This window comes from Mesoplodon densirostris, chromosome 4, assembly GCF_025265405.1.
Source record: "Mesoplodon densirostris isolate mMesDen1 chromosome 4, mMesDen1 primary haplotype, whole genome shotgun sequence".
In the NCBI taxonomy this organism is placed as follows: Eukaryota; Metazoa; Chordata; class Mammalia; order Artiodactyla; family Ziphiidae; genus Mesoplodon; species Mesoplodon densirostris.
The window spans coordinates 39472720-39488487 of record NC_082664.1 but is presented as its reverse complement, the minus strand read 5'-3'; the positions used below and the strand labels follow the sequence as shown (position 1 = coordinate 39488487).

Genomic DNA, 15768 nt, shown 5'->3' with positions numbered 1-15768 from the left:
GGATAGGGAGGGTAAGAGGGAGACGCAAGAGGGAGGGGATATGGGGATATATGTATATGTAGAGCTGATTCACTTTGTTATAAAGCAGAAACTAACACACCATTGTAAAGCAATTATACTCCAATAAAGATGTTAAAAAAAATTCTGGCTTCACTAGTTATGTGTTTCAGCTTCCTGTTCTTTAGACAGAGGTTAACAGTTCCAACCTAACAGGGTTGTTATAAGATATAAACTAATTACTACATGTTAGGTGCTCAGAATGATGCCTGGCCCGGAAGAACAGGAAGTGCCAGCACAGAGAACTTCAAAGAAATGCAAGTGTCAAACGATAAACTTGCAGAATAACCTATTAGATTTTACATATATATATACATATCCCCCATGCTGTTAACCATGATAACTGACATCAAACTGAATATATACACTGGAGGGAGTGGGGGCAGGGAGACAAGCAGACTAGATACTTCTACGGTGAATTCACAGTATGAAATGTTCTCCCCAAAAGTCACCAAACAGAAAGATGCTTTAACACTTTAGCATACTAATAATTCTTTTAATTTCCACTGTTAACCAGTGCCTGAAATAAGGTTAAGCCAGAATGAGGCTTCCTAATACTGGAGAGCTTATAATCATGTCCACATATCTCTCATACAAAAGGCAACAGTTTATAAATATTTATAAATTGATAGCTAAAGATATCTTCTTTTACATTTTGAAGTATAGATTCACTATTTACTATTCCAAATTATATGAGTATCCAAAAGGGATCTACTGCAATAGAAATCAAAACAGTGGTAAAAACCCTTAAACAGAAATATTTATAGCTTTATATTCGTGTAAAGATTCAATAGGACAGACCAGTTCTCTTAACCACTTTGCGCCATATCACGGGAAGATGAGAATCTAGTTAAGTTCTAAACTCATTTCCTTTCCTCTGAACACAGTGAAAGATCCTGATATCAGAGAAATAACCAACAAAAGGCATAATTCTTGAACCATGCTACAAAAGCCGGATATTAAGAGGAAAAAAAAAAATTCCACACTTACTGTATAGATCTGATGTGAAGGCTAAAAAGGACTGGAAATAATGTACTGTCAAGTTTAACTTTACTAAACATGAAGACTTAAGCTGCCAAATTCTTTTTTAATACTCGCCTTCTTTGCTCATGGCACTGATGACTACTGCCATCGAGCAACAGGTGCAGAAATTAGAGAAGGACAACAAACATCATTCAGGACTTAATTACAAAGTCTCCAAACAGAATAAATTTCCACTGTTACCCAGGATAACTGAGATTTTCTTAAGTTGTTTTTTCCTCTTCACCTGGCAATATAAATTCCTACCTCTATGTGAACTCCTAGATTTTATCCTCAACCCTGATCTTTCTTCAAAATTCCAATCCTATATTTATAATGTCTGCCTAGACCTCTACCCCTGAACGTGCTGCCAAAACTTCAAATTAAATACACTCAAAATGTAACTCAAACCTATATTCTCCATCTCTGTTAAGTGCACCATCTTCTCAGTCACCAAGGCTCAAAATCTCAGAATGACCTTTGATTAAAGGGAGGCAAACGACAAGATTCCCCTAGCTAATAAAGCCTACCTTGAAAATCGCCCTTTACATCCATCTCCTCAGTTTGTCCTGCCACTATCCTCCTGTTTTCCATTACCTCTCGCCTGCAACTGCAATAACCTCCTCTGTGCCTGATACAGAGCATGACAGGAAACACCTGACTTAACATCTGATTCCTGGCCAAAGATGTCAAGAACGGGAAAATTTCTTACCTCCCACACGAGAAATACCATGTGAGAGTTTTATTCTTAGAAGCCAACTTCATGTTGTAAAAAATATTGACACTCAGTATATCAGAAATAAAAGCAAATATAGATTTCACCAACATTTCTTAAGTATATAAAACTAAACACTTAATTTTTATAAAGTATGACATACATTCTTTTGTTGTTTCTGCATGAACTGCAGATGTTTGAACATGTGAATTACACACTATATTTTACAGCAAGCCCAGACTCATCAATACTTTAATAGGCTAGGCAAAATATTTTCCCCACAATACAACTGCAAAAGAGTTGCTACTCTCTCCAAGAATCCTACCTCATTTTCTTGAGTTATCTAGATAATACCCATGCTTCAAGGTATAGCTCAAATTCTAGCAGTACTACAAAATCTTTCTTAACTCAGCCTAAAGTGAGTTTCTACTTCCTCTGAATGCCAAAAGATCAACTGTTATTCATTTAGCAATCATATACCAAATATACTAAAGTGTTATTTATCTCTAGTTATATGTTCTATATATTTATATTTGCTTCTTTCTCCAGTATAAAGTATAAACTTCTTAAGGACAGGAACCATATTTTCCAATTCTCTAATATCAGTCCTCCACCAGCCTGAGACTAACTCCACAGCTTACCTCACGAAATGCTACTTCCTATGAGAGGAGTATAAAAATATAAACACACACAAAACACACTCAATAGAGGCAGGCAGGAGGCAAAGATAAGGAACTGCACATAGATGTAAAACAATGACAGTCAAAGACAGGAAACACACACACGCACACGCACGCACGTGCGCGCGCACACACACACACACACGCACACAGACCAAGCTTTAGAAGCAGCTATCCCTTTTGTGGAGAAATTAAATAGTAATAATATTATCAATATTGATAAAACATCCATAACCACAGTTTAGAGGTAAATTCACTCAACCTCCTAACATCATAGAAAGCACCAGGAAGGCATAACTGAGGAAGCTAAGGAAAGGGCTAAGATTTGGGAACATCACCTTACCATCTTACACAGTACCCTATAGGCGGAAAGTATTCAACAAACACCTGATGGTTTGAATGCAATTTAATAACTAGATCTACAAACCCAAATTTCAGACCAGTATGTTCAAAATGCAACTCTTCTTTCACAAAATACTTTACGGGATCAAACTAACTCAAAATTCCAGTATAATGCACTAAATACTATGTGCTTTGCTTATATGATACAAACGTGCTTTTGATGCCAAAAAGATACATCCACATTATAATCTTTCAAGATTTTAAAAAATAACCCAATGATTCATAAAATTGTATTCTTCCTATTTTTATAATTATGGCTCAGGGTATTTGTGTGATTTTCAGGCTCCCTTCTTAGTTCCTAAGAAATAACTTCAATTTGACTTTACAACCTCGGGGTGGGGTGGGGGCAGGGGAAGGGAAAGTTTGGAAAGAATAAAATAGCTCTGCAAAAATAATTCAGTGCTACACTAAATACACATTTATGATAGGCTAATGAAATCACAGTGGCGCAGTGGTTAAGAATCCGCCTGGCAATGTAGGGGACACAGGTTCCAGCCCTGGTCCAGGAAGATCCCACATGCCGCGGAGCAACTAAGCCCGTGTGCCATGACTACTGAGCCTGAGCTCTAGAGCCCGCGAGCCACAACTACTGAGCCCACGTGCCACAACTACTGAAGCCCGCGTGCCTAGAGCCGGTGCTCCGCAACAAGAGAAGCCACCACAATGAGAAGCCCACGCACCACAACGAAGAGTAGCCCCCGCTCACTGCAACTAGAGAAAGCCCACGCACAGCAACTTAGACCCAACACAGCCAAAATTTAAATAAATAATTAATTAAAAACAACAACAACAAACACTAACCACTATGAAAAATTTAGCTGCAGTATCTATTCTTTCTTCCTTTCTTGAAAACAGATGCCTGTCATGCATGCCAACAACTTTAGGTCTGAGTAATACAGGGCTGAAGGATTCATGAAGAAACGGAAGCAGTCTGACAGAATTAGAACCAAGATAAAAATACTCTAACAAGCAGCCAAGAATTGGAAACACAATGGAAAACAAAGGAACGTGTCTCTGAGATGGACCTAGTCAATATGAGTGAACTGAAAGGTGTTAAAGGTGGAAATGAAGGCAGTGTTTTTATGGGAAAAGATCTGCACTAGAAGTAAGGAGGCTTACTTTTTTTTTTGCATGTGACCTTCAGTAAATCACAGATCCAATCTGAATCTTGGTTGCCTCACATTTCCACTTGTTCTGTTTACTGATACCTTTGTATGCATCAGTGACATTAACAGTAACTAAGACATAATGTACTCTTGTTATAATCCAGGCACTGTTCTAAATGCCTTATATGCATTATATCTCATTTAACCTTCCAGACAGCCCTACAAAGTAGGTACACTTACTTCTCCCATTTTATATAATTAGGAAGTAAAGCTTAGAAAAGGTAGGTGATATGCCAGAGGTCACTGTGCTCACAAATGCATAGCAGGGACTGGAACTCAAAACTGGTTTCAGAGCCCACACTCTTAAATAGTTTCTTATACTGCCTCTCAAATGATATAAAGGAAATATTTTACAGAGCATTCTTAAATGGCCATTCAAATGTAAAGTCCTGTTATAATTCTTATTTGCACTAATCAAAATGACTTCATACAACCAAGCAACAAAAAGTTAAAAGATTTAAAGCATAAATATGTGGAAGGCCTTAACAAAGTTTTTTAAGACAGTGGTAATATCAATGATGTGAAATCCAGTGCAAATTTTAGCTGAATGGATGTGTAAATTTCCAAGTATTTATAGGCTTAGAGACTTAAAATATCAGCTACAAGATATAATTTAAAATATAAGCCATCCCCTAGAGCTTTTTCTCTTTTAGCTATTATTTCACATTAATACTTGATGAATGATACTGAATAAAATCATTAAGGAAGGAATTTATTTAATAGTGTTTGTCAGGCACTGTTTTAAGCACTTCACAAATATTTATTCATTTAATCCTAACAGCCTACAAAGTAGTTATAATTGGAGCCAGTATTCAACTCAGGTCGTCAGGTTTAAGGATCTATGCTCTTAACCACTAGCTCCATTGCAATTCAAGAAATGGTGAAATTCTTCTTTTTTTTTTTTTTTAGGCCAATAAAAAGTACTAATGATCAGGATGAATGTCCACAAAGAGAATGGAGCCATCACTTACCTCAGCATACATACTAATACAAAGGAACATGTAAAAGAAATATATTAACTGATATGGTAAACTAATCTACACTATCAGGAAAAGTTATTAGTCTTTGGAAGAAGAGGTTTCTTTTAATTTTCCTATGAAATTGTACTGTTAGCAAACCAAAGGAATGAAATTGGGAAAATAATATTAATTAACACTAATATTAATTTAAAAGACTTGATAGACAGGATTTTTATCATTTTTTGGTCCAGTCATCTTATGAAGCAGCAAAAAACTTAAAAAAAAGAAATCACATGAACTAGTGGATTTCACAATAGAATTCATGCTAAATTTGAACCCTTTTAAGGTATAACAGATACTTAATACAACCTTATATTTTGTTTATGAAAGAATTACATTTTTCAAAGGACTAAAGTATTTGTTATTTCATCTGTTTCTCACAACTCCGAGAGTTAAGTAGGAGAAGTACTATTATTCTTATTTTACAAATACAAAACTTAAGCTCAGAAAAGTTAAATATTTTGCATGGTCTAGATATACCTTCTGACTCCAAGTGCTTCTTCTATTACATCATGCTGCCAAAAATTTAAGCTTTATACTTTTCAAGTTGTTTCAAAGCCAAGAAAATTTGGAAAATATACAGCAGAAAACATAATGAAGTTTTATGGTCGTTAAAATGTAAAGAGATTTGCTAAAAATCTCACTATTTTATGATATACAAGTTATCTAGCTGAAATGATGAACAAATTAATTCAGCCAAAATGAACTTGGAACCCAAGAAAAATCTTCATTTAAAGCTAAGTGATAGGGAGTTACTTACACACACACACACACACACACAACGTAACTGAATCCAATTTTAAATGCATAAATGCGAAATAACGTAACTCTACAATAATACTATTTTTCAGGAAGTAAAAAAAAAATCACTTCTAACTACCATTCATCTCAATCACTTAAATGCTAGCTTCCCAGAGATTAACCGTTTCAAAGATAGTTTTTAAAAATGTTCATTCCGGGACATCCCTGGTGGCACAGTGGTTAGGAATCTGCCTGCCAATGTAGGTGACATGGGTTTGAGCCCTCGTCCGGGAAGATCCCACATGCCGCAGAGCAACTAAGCTCATGCGCCACAACTACTGGACCTGCGCTCTAGAGCCCGCGAGCCACAACTACTGAAGCCCGTGCGCCTAGAGCCCATGCTCCGCAACAAGAGAAGCCACTGCAATGAGAAGCCTGCGCACCACAATGAAGAGTAGCCCCCACTCACCGCAACTAGAGAAAGCATGCAAGCAGCAATGAAGACCCAACGCAGCCAAAAATAAATAAATTTATCTTTAAAAATTTTTTTAATGTTCATTCCTCTATATCTATTTCACCTGAATTACTACCCAGCCAAGGAACAGAGAAGGCTGGTGAACCAAATAGGAACATTTAACAAATAAGTGAAATAGCTTAGGTTTGGATTATCAGTTATATGATTAATTATCGAGAAAACACCCAATCAACTGTACCTTAAGTGCACAAAAATAAAAATGTTGTAGCTATAAACTGTGTACTATACCCTCACAGCCCTAAGTTAGGTGGTGGACCACCCACATTGGACTTGCAAAGAAGACGGCCTAAAACTAGTCTTGTGATCATTAGCTTGACACCACTTTGAGGGAATAAAAGCACTAAAGAAGCTGATAAAGAATTTTTTTGGAATAAGTTATTTGTGGAAAAATATTACAGAATTTTTTCCTCAGGCCCACTTTACCATGCACAAGAGTGGTACAAACTCAGACCTTTTTTTAAAATTTCTTTTTAAAAATTATTATTTTTTATTGGCGTAGAGTTGATTTACAATGTTGTGTTACTTTATGCTGTACAGCAAAGTGAATCTGTTACACATATACATATAACCACTCTTTTTTAGATTCTTTACAGTCAAACTCAGACCTTGATCTGGTACCCTTAGACTGCTGATACAAGAGCCATGCCTGGAAAAGTCCAAGAGACTGTGGCTGGATACCTGCTCAAACAGAACAAGGACAAATGGGTGCATTGCACTGCATTGTTATTTATAGAGCAAAGGATGTGAGACTTTTTCTTGTGGACCTGATGATGGCAAAGGTATGGAGCCAGCAAAAAAAGAACTTTGTGTAATAGGTTTGTCTAGAGGCATTTGGACGCCAAGAGTTCACAGGGTGAAGAAACTAAAGGCTGGAAACTAAGGGCTGAGGATAAGTCTTAAGAAGTTGACTACAGGTATTGCCCATTGTAGCAGACTGCTAACTCATCAGCAGATCACTAGGGGACGCACACAACTAGACTGGTTAGGTGTGGCTATGTGACAGAGTTTTAGCCAAAAGAACCTGAGAAAAAGCAATGTAGGTCACTTCTAGGCCTGGCCCACAGAAATGTCCCACATGTGCTTCTCCTTGCCCTTAACCCTTCCATCTCCATGCAAAAAGCACAGAGACTGTTACAGAGTAGTTCTTATATAGTCAATGCCTACTTGAAGCTGGGTCCTTTCGTATTTTATCTTATTCCAACATATCCATACTGGGTGGAATGGTAACAAACCCAACTCATCAGATTCTGTCTCCTGAGAATTATTAATTCCAGCCAGACATGAGAGCAACAGATTATTACCTTCTTCTGAAGATAACAACAAAAAACTGAAGTCATCAGACCTACTAACTCCCTGCTGGGGGGACTAGAGGATATCAATCATGAGGGACTATCAGTCCAGTTCTCCAAGAAGCCTAGTGCATATTCTAGCCTTAGGAGCAATGAGACTCAGCGTATTTAGTTGCATAAATGGCTTCCTTATAATAAATCCCCATCATCTGAGGTCATGCTTCTTAAACTAGGGGACACACCTATGACTATAGTAAACTGGCTATTATAAGAAGCCACAAAATAAACTATCTCTGTAGAACAGCAATGTTATGATGTGGCAATAGTTCAAAATAGTATCAAATACAAATATTATGAAATTGAATGCAATACTCACATGAATTTTTAAGGTAGAAGATTAGAATATAAAGAAATTTCACTCTTCTAAGGGGTTAATTCAGGCTTTGTATTCACATTATCACAGGAATGTTCATTTACCTCTTCTGTTTTCCAGGGGAAAAGCTGAAGTACCAACCTATGGTAAATTAGAAGGGTCTTTTCACAGCAATCCAGAAGTCATTTTTTTTTTTTCTCTTACAGCATATCCTACTAGACTTTAAGCTGCACTAGGATAGGATATGTTTTACCCTTCTTTATACCCTTTGTGGCAAGCTAAAAATAATGCACCCCCAAAACATCCAAGCTCTAATTCCTGGAACCTATGAATGTTTCCTTATACATCAAAAGGGATTTTGTAATTAAGCTAAGGATCTTGAGATGGAGAGATTATTCTGGATTATCTAGATGGGACCTAAGTATAAACACAAGTGCCCCCACTAAGACGAAAGCAGACGGATTTGACTACGGAAGAGAAGGTGATATGATTACGGAAGCAGAGATTGAAGTGATGTGCTTTTAAAATGAAGGAGCCACAAGGCTACCAGAAGCTGAAAAAGGCAAGGAAATGGGACCTCCCTTCAGAGTCTCCAAAAGTAATCAGAACTCAGAAAAGCAGTTAAATGAGCTGATCTACTTTTGCTTTATGCTATCTACAGCAGTCTGAGGAAAGAATACAAACCAGACAAGTACCACTTCTGCATTCACAGGGAATACTATCCTGAACCCTGGATAAGCAGATAAGTGGGTCACATATGCTTAAGAGGTATTTCACACTCAAGTGGTACTAGGCTGCATGTTATCCACTGTATGTGTGTATATATAGAATACTTTAATTATAATATATATTGCATATTAATGATAATCTAGCTTCCACAGGAAATAATTTGAAAAGCAGAAAACTGTCATATGTAGTTAACATCAGTAATTTATACATATTATATCATTTGATCCTCACGACTCCAGGAAGTAGACAAGTCTGGAATTGATTTCAATTCTGCAGTGGAGGAAGCGGCGGCTGAGAAGGTGACTTGCCCAAAGGTTAGTAAATGGCTCCTACTCTGAAGTCTTTCTACTAGATCATTTTACCTCGATAACATCAATCGATTTACTTCTAGGTATGTTGTATTAACTTCTAAAATAACTTCAAGTTAGGAAAGAAAACAAGACCAACATTTTACAAGCAATATCATATTTAAATTTTACGTGCATGGAAGCCGAATGTCACACTCAATTAAGTGGTCAGAGAAAAGCTGAAGAGAACACGTGGACGAGTAACTTAACATATCTGTTTCTTCGCATGAAAATGAGAACCGTAACAGTACCTAACCCTTCAGATGTTGCTGTGTGGATTAAATGAGATAATACATGTAAAGTGCCTATTATAGTAGCTAGTCTCAGAGTTCGTACTATATACTCCAGCACGTCTCTTTCCAAAGGAAAATCTGCTTTCTGACCCCGAAAATTAACCAACCCAGGAGGTGGGTAATTTAAGAATGCGAGGGAAGGGAATGAGGGTAGGGGAAAAATAGGTCCTGGCTACCTCTCCTTGAACACTTGACGAATAGGCGCTTTGTTTTTACTCAAGAATAACCCAGAGAAGTGCTGGGGGCGGCTTCGGCGACACCAACCTAACCCTTGGAAGGCCCGCGGGGCAGGGACAGCAGAAGCATGCATGACCCAGGGGCTCCGACAACTGCACCAGAAGCCCCAACACGTGGTTCTCTCCTCCCAGCTCCTCCCCATTTCCCTCTGCTCCTCGTGCTACAGGCTCAGCGGCTTCGGCTTTCTACAGTCAACTGGCACTGTCGCTGCCCGTCTAGAGAGCTGCCCATCCCAGGAACCTGCCCAACGCAGTTCTGGGAAATATACCTCACCAGGAAGCCCACACCGGCTGCAGGAGAGAACTCGGAGCACAGCCTCTGCGCGGACCGGTCGACCGGAACTCCACCCTCCACCTCTCTGATTGGATAAACGCACAAAGGAGGATGCAGAGGATTGGTCAGCAGCAGAGAGGCGGGCCATAGCCCAGGGGAAGGGAAAGAGGTTGGGCGGGGGTAGCGAAGAAGCGCCTGGGGGTGGCCTCTCTCCGGATTGGACGAATGCAAGATATCTGCGCCAGCGTAGACCCAGTTTCCGTATAGCGCTGCACAGCACTGCCTTTTACGTTACGTTAACGGAAGTTTTAACGACTTATCGTTTGTGCTGAAAGCTTAGGTTTCCTTGCTGCGTGGCCAATAAAGGGCAAGAATAAAACGAGTTCCGCCTCCTCCTCGGACGAATGGGTCCTTCCGTTGACATAGAGCGACGTGAGTTCCTTTCAGCGTTTAGACGCTAGAACTCTCACAGAGCCAGACTCGGGTAGAGAATTGCTATGTTGACCAGATAGTAACTGCGGGTGAGAAATACTTAGTAGTTCGAATCGGGCCCTGAAACACCCACATACGCTCAGAACTCGTATGATTTCAGCATTGTAATGTGGAAGAATTAGGCCTTCTCGCGGTCCTTTGCTTGGCTGTGTCATTGGCTGAAAAAGCTGTTAATTTGAATGTAACTCCGCCTCCACCCCCAGGGAACCTTGGGATTTGAAGTATCGGGCGCAAAGATCCTATGGCTTTAAATGTGGTTGTCGCTGAGTTCTTCGTTGCTAACAATCGCTGACATTTATTGTGGTTTTCATGTGTTCCGTTGTGCTTTTTTAATCCTTTCACTTATCAGCACCATTAAAGCCAAAGGACACTTAGGAAAACTGGAAAGACTTCATATATGTTTGTAAAGATAAATACTGGTGTTTCAAACATTCCACTACTGTGCCTGGCTCTCTGCTAGATGTTCGTAATTAACGTGCTAAGCGGATACTAAGTCTTGGCTTTTTGCCTTTACAACAAAATGGTCTTTGATTTGCATATTAGTGTCCATTCGAGGATATTTGAAAAGTGCCCTAAACTTAACAGCTATCTATACTGTTTTGTCGCTGCTTACATAAATCAAGTGTTGATACATGAAGCAGAACTGGCTGCTGTCTTGACAGAAAAATAGTGCTGTAATTAAAATGTCAAACGTGACCAGTTTCAGGAGGCACACACATTGTATATTATTCGAGATTGTATTATCACGTCTATTTTCAGTCTTATTGGAAACATGTTAGTTTAAGGCAGAATTTCCCTGCCTTTATTGAATCATGAACTCCTTTCACTTCTGTGAGCACATTTAGTAATGTTTCATCACTTTGTGTTTAGCAAAAGTAAAAATCAATGTATAAATACCAAAACTTTTTGAGTGGAATTTTTCCTTCCAACAAATTTTTTTCTATTTAATATGTAATACAAATTTTCATATATGTAAGAAAAGGGCTTGTGGCTGGACTAAAAATTAAGTACACTTTTAGAGGATTTAAGCCAAGCAGAAACCGCTTTTTTGACTGATGGTTGGAATAATTGCTTTTATGTTTAAAAAAATCAAATTATTTTAATTTTTTGTGTCTTGTTTGTAGATGATGAGAGAAGGTTTCAGGTTTTATTTCCAAATGAAACATGAGAAACATAACTTTTTTATAATTCTCAATAAATAGCCAAATTGTGTGTAATCACCACTATATTTCTCCTTTAAATATTTGATATGATGTACTAAGTGACATATATGGATACGAAAATCACCCTGAGACAAAAATGCAGATTTATTAGTTTTAATGCTTTCCATTAACTAACATTTTGAAAGAATTTTCCTTTTGACTCCTATTTTAAATCAGTGGTCCATTTGGGATGTTAATTAAATTCGTTTGACTAAGAATAAAAACCATTAAAAACTGCAGGTATCAAGACTGCTACTGTCGTTAGCAGGGTTCAGCAGAGTGATAAATCAACTGAGTGACTGACTCCTAGACACATTTGGCTGATCTGTATTAACTGTCCTAAGTGCTCACTTGGAGTCTTTTGGACGCTCTCAAAGTGTTCCATTTTAAAGAGAAAAAACTTTAGTAGTTATTTTTTGTTTAACTGAGAATTTAAAAGTAGAAATTGCAACAGGCACCATTACTGCTTTTTAAGATGTGAACCCAGGAATCACCTTGGTACACCATCTGTTGGGAAATAGTTTAAGGAATGACCTCAAGGTGAGATAAATGCAAGATGACTTTTGAGATACAGGAAGAGAATAGTACAATCCCTGTTTGTAATATTTACTTTTTAATATCAACATTTTTCTTTTTCTATCTGTTTTTTTTTTTTTTTTTTTTTGCGGTATGTGGGCCTCTCACTGTTGTGGCCTCTCCCGTTGCGGAGCACAGGCTCCGGTACGCACAGGCTCAGTGGCCATGGCTCACGGGCCCAGCCGCTCCGCGGCATGTGGGATCTTCCCAGACCGGGACACGAACCCATGTCCCTTGCATCGGCAGGCGGACTCTCAACCACTGCGCCACCAGGGAAGCCCCTATCTGTATTTTTAAAAATAGTGAACATGATATAACAGTATAAACTTTGAAATCTAACCATATATATGTATATATGTTTATATATATATGAATGGTTAAAAAAATTATTGAAAAATATTTGATAAGAAAGGTGTGGAGGTGTTAAAGAAAAGATTATTCATGACACTTTTTAAGATGGTAAGGCAGACTTTATTCAACGGGGGCTACTGTGGTAGGGTTTTGTAATAGGGGAGAGAGATTGGACTCAACTCTGAATACAACAGGAAAAGTGGGAATTTATAGCCCAGGAGTAGGGGATAGGGGGTCAGTGGATGGAAAATTACTATGAAGAAACATCAGGCATAGGGGGGATTATTGCTACATCACTCAACAGTATTCTTATTGAAAGTAGGTGGGTGTAATCAGACATCAACTGGGGGATAATGAAGGATGAGGCACTCAATCAGATATTGAGGGAGGGTGATTCTGGTTAAGCTGCCTTAGCAGAATTCTTGCTACAGGATTCTTAAACCCTACAAGGAAGGACATGGGAGCTGAAGGTCAAGCCTAGTCAAAAGAGCACACATACATATACAGCCCACACATACTCTTACTCCTATATATACATAAAAATATTTGTATTTGCTATTGTTAAAATATGAAGTCTGAATTACCCATAATAACTGCTTGGAAATACTCAGGCTCAATCACTATACCAGGGCTCAACCAGAGAAACAGAATCAGTAGGAGACATATATTAAGGAATTTTTTGTGAGGAATTGACTTAACACAGTTATAGGGGCTGGCTAGGGGATAAGTCTGGAATCTGTAGAGCAGGGTGTCAGGAGAGGCAGGCTGGAACTCTCAGGCATGAGCTGAAGTTGCAATCCATAGGCAGAATTTCTTCTGAGTACCTCAGTTCTGCTCTTAAGGCCCTTCCACTGATTGAATCAGGCCTACCCAGGTTACCCAGGATAATCTTTATTTAAAGTCTACTGATTATGAATGTTAATTACATCTACAAAATACCTTCACAGCAACACATAGATGAAGAACTTCAGATCATTCGTTTGAGAGTGCAGTTTCAGGCTTGGAACTCATTCCAAAGAACCATGTTTGACACTGTGTCTTGTATTTGGGGGAGTGGGTTAGTATAAGCATATAGGATATACAAACCAATTCCATTTTCCACTCTCTGGTAAAATACATCTAAAAGGAACAGCTCTACCTTCAAACTCCATTCCAGCCTACCTCTCTAACTCCCTACCTCTTTTGGCCAGCTAGTCCTTGAGATCTCGGCCTGACAGCCTACATTTGAAGTCTTTGGCTCCATTCTTTAGCACCAGGAATACTTTGCCCAACTCTGCAATCACAGAGGTTTCCCAGTAAATAAGGCCCACTCGTAGGCAGGCCGGCCTCTACTATATGAGGAGTACTTCCTGGTAAGCTACCAGGTCTAAAGCTTTTGAAAATGTCAGCAACACTGCCCTTGAAGCCAGAAGGTGGGGTGGTGGCTAAAACATCCTGTAACAGGTGCCAGCTGGTTTATACCAGTCACCATGCCCCAATTTTTTCAAGATAGTGGTGGTATTTTAACTACTTCAGTTTTAAGATGGACTTTCCTATTACCCCTTTTAATTTAGACAGCTGAAAGTTGAGGAAGAGGCAGAGCTAGTACTGAAACTGATACTTATGTTGATCTAAAACACTACCTACCTCCAGAAAACCTCTCCATAGGGCTGCTCAGAAGTGGTGAATCAACTGCTTTAAGCTGTTTGTTCTCTTCCTGCCACTTTGAAGTTGCAAAGAATGAACAGACAGTAAAATAGCACACTAAATGGAGTCAAGAGGAGAAGAAAGACCAGACTATCTGACAAACTGGCCTTTGGGTCTTCTGTTTAATTAAGAATTAGGACCATAGTTTATTTAAAGAGAGAGGTGTGGTTAGGATCAATAGCTTAGGATCTTAATAATTGCTATGAAAATTCATTTCTTTCTTTTTTTCTTTTTCGGCCATGCTGCGTGGCTTGTGGGATCTTAGTTGCCCGACCAGGGATTGAACCCGGGCCCCGGCAGTGAAAGCACCCAGTCCTAACCACTGGACCACCAGGGAATTCCCATCACTTTTTTATTAGATAAGTTATGAAAGTGCCCATTTACCCATGCATGTGAAATTGACCCAGGGTCCTTCCTCAAGATGAGCTCTAAAAGGATATAGCTGAAAGAGTTATTGAATTTCTAAAAGGATATAGCTGAAAGAGTTATTGAAATGCTAAGATGAACGCTACTACACATTTACACCTTCTTTTTTATCGTAATTCTACTTTCCAGTTTACTTACTTTTAAAATCTGTTCAGTGTGGAAAAGTTCCGTTGTATACAAAAGTAAAAAAAATATCATGAACCCTTATGTATATGAGCCTATCACCCAACCTTAACTGATGGCTAAACTTGCTTATATCTATGCTCTCACCCACATTCCCACCACATCTCCTATCTGATTATTTATAAGAAAATCCCAGCATCATTTCATTTGTAAATAGTACTCTGTAACTCTAAATAAGGACTTTCCCCCCCAAATGTAACTACAATAGGCAGATATTTTAATAAGGACTATTACTCAAAACTAGGTGTGTGGGCTTCCCTGGTGGCGCAGTGGTTGAGAGTCCGCCTGCCAATGCAAGGGACACGGGTTCGTGCCCTGGTCCAGGAGGATCCCACATGCCGTGGAGCGGCTGGGCCCATGAGCCATGGCCAGTGGGCCTGCGCGTCTGGAGCCTGTGCTCCACAACAGTGAGAGGCCCGCGTACCACAAAAAAAAAAAAAAAAACTAGGTGTGTGATTTTGAGCAAGTTGTTTAATCTCTCTAAACCTCAAATTACTCATCAGGTGACCATATATTCCTTTCAATGGGGTTATGAAGATTAACACAGTGTACATAAAGTGCCCAGCACAGTGCATGCCACAGTACAGATGTTCAGGAACTATTGGTTCAAATTCCAACATTTGGTCTACTTTCACCACTTGCTCTGAGAGATTATTGGAAGGATGACCAAAAACAAGATGTTTGCTGAGCACTTTAGTTGAAAATTATCCTTGAAAAAAGAAAAAAACTTTAAGATAGCACTAGGAGTGTACAACAGCCAGGAAGTGGAATCTAAGAAGTTTAAATGAAGTAGATCAAAGTTATAGGCGAAGTAGAGTACAGCCCAGTAATAAGATAATTGATATGAACTTACGTGAAATACACTCGTTGACTAATCTCATATTCTTAGGGTTTTTCTTTTTTTCATGTGATCTCCAGTTGATCTATATGATGGTATAATACAAAACTATTCATCTGAGCTATAAAAGAAATATGA

General features: G+C 38.7%; 1 protein-coding gene across 9 annotated transcripts in view; it reads right to left on the bottom strand.

Annotated features, from left to right (window-relative positions):
• Positions 1-9952, bottom strand: part of WDR89 (WD repeat domain 89) — a 36632-nt gene extending 26680 nt beyond the window's left edge. For 2 of the 9 annotated variants that reach the window (XR_009531844.1, XM_060098053.1), the window contains exons 1-2: positions 9877-9952; positions 8001-8138 (exon numbers count right to left, since the gene is read on the bottom strand). The gene's annotated coding sequence lies outside the window, so the exon portion shown is untranslated. Of the gene's footprint in view, positions 1-8000; positions 8139-9630; positions 9651-9871 lie in introns of those variants that run through there. The other 7 variants (XM_060098052.1, XM_060098057.1, XM_060098054.1 and 4 more) reach the window with 6 other exon arrangements.
• Positions 9953-15768: the final 5816 nt, after the last annotated feature.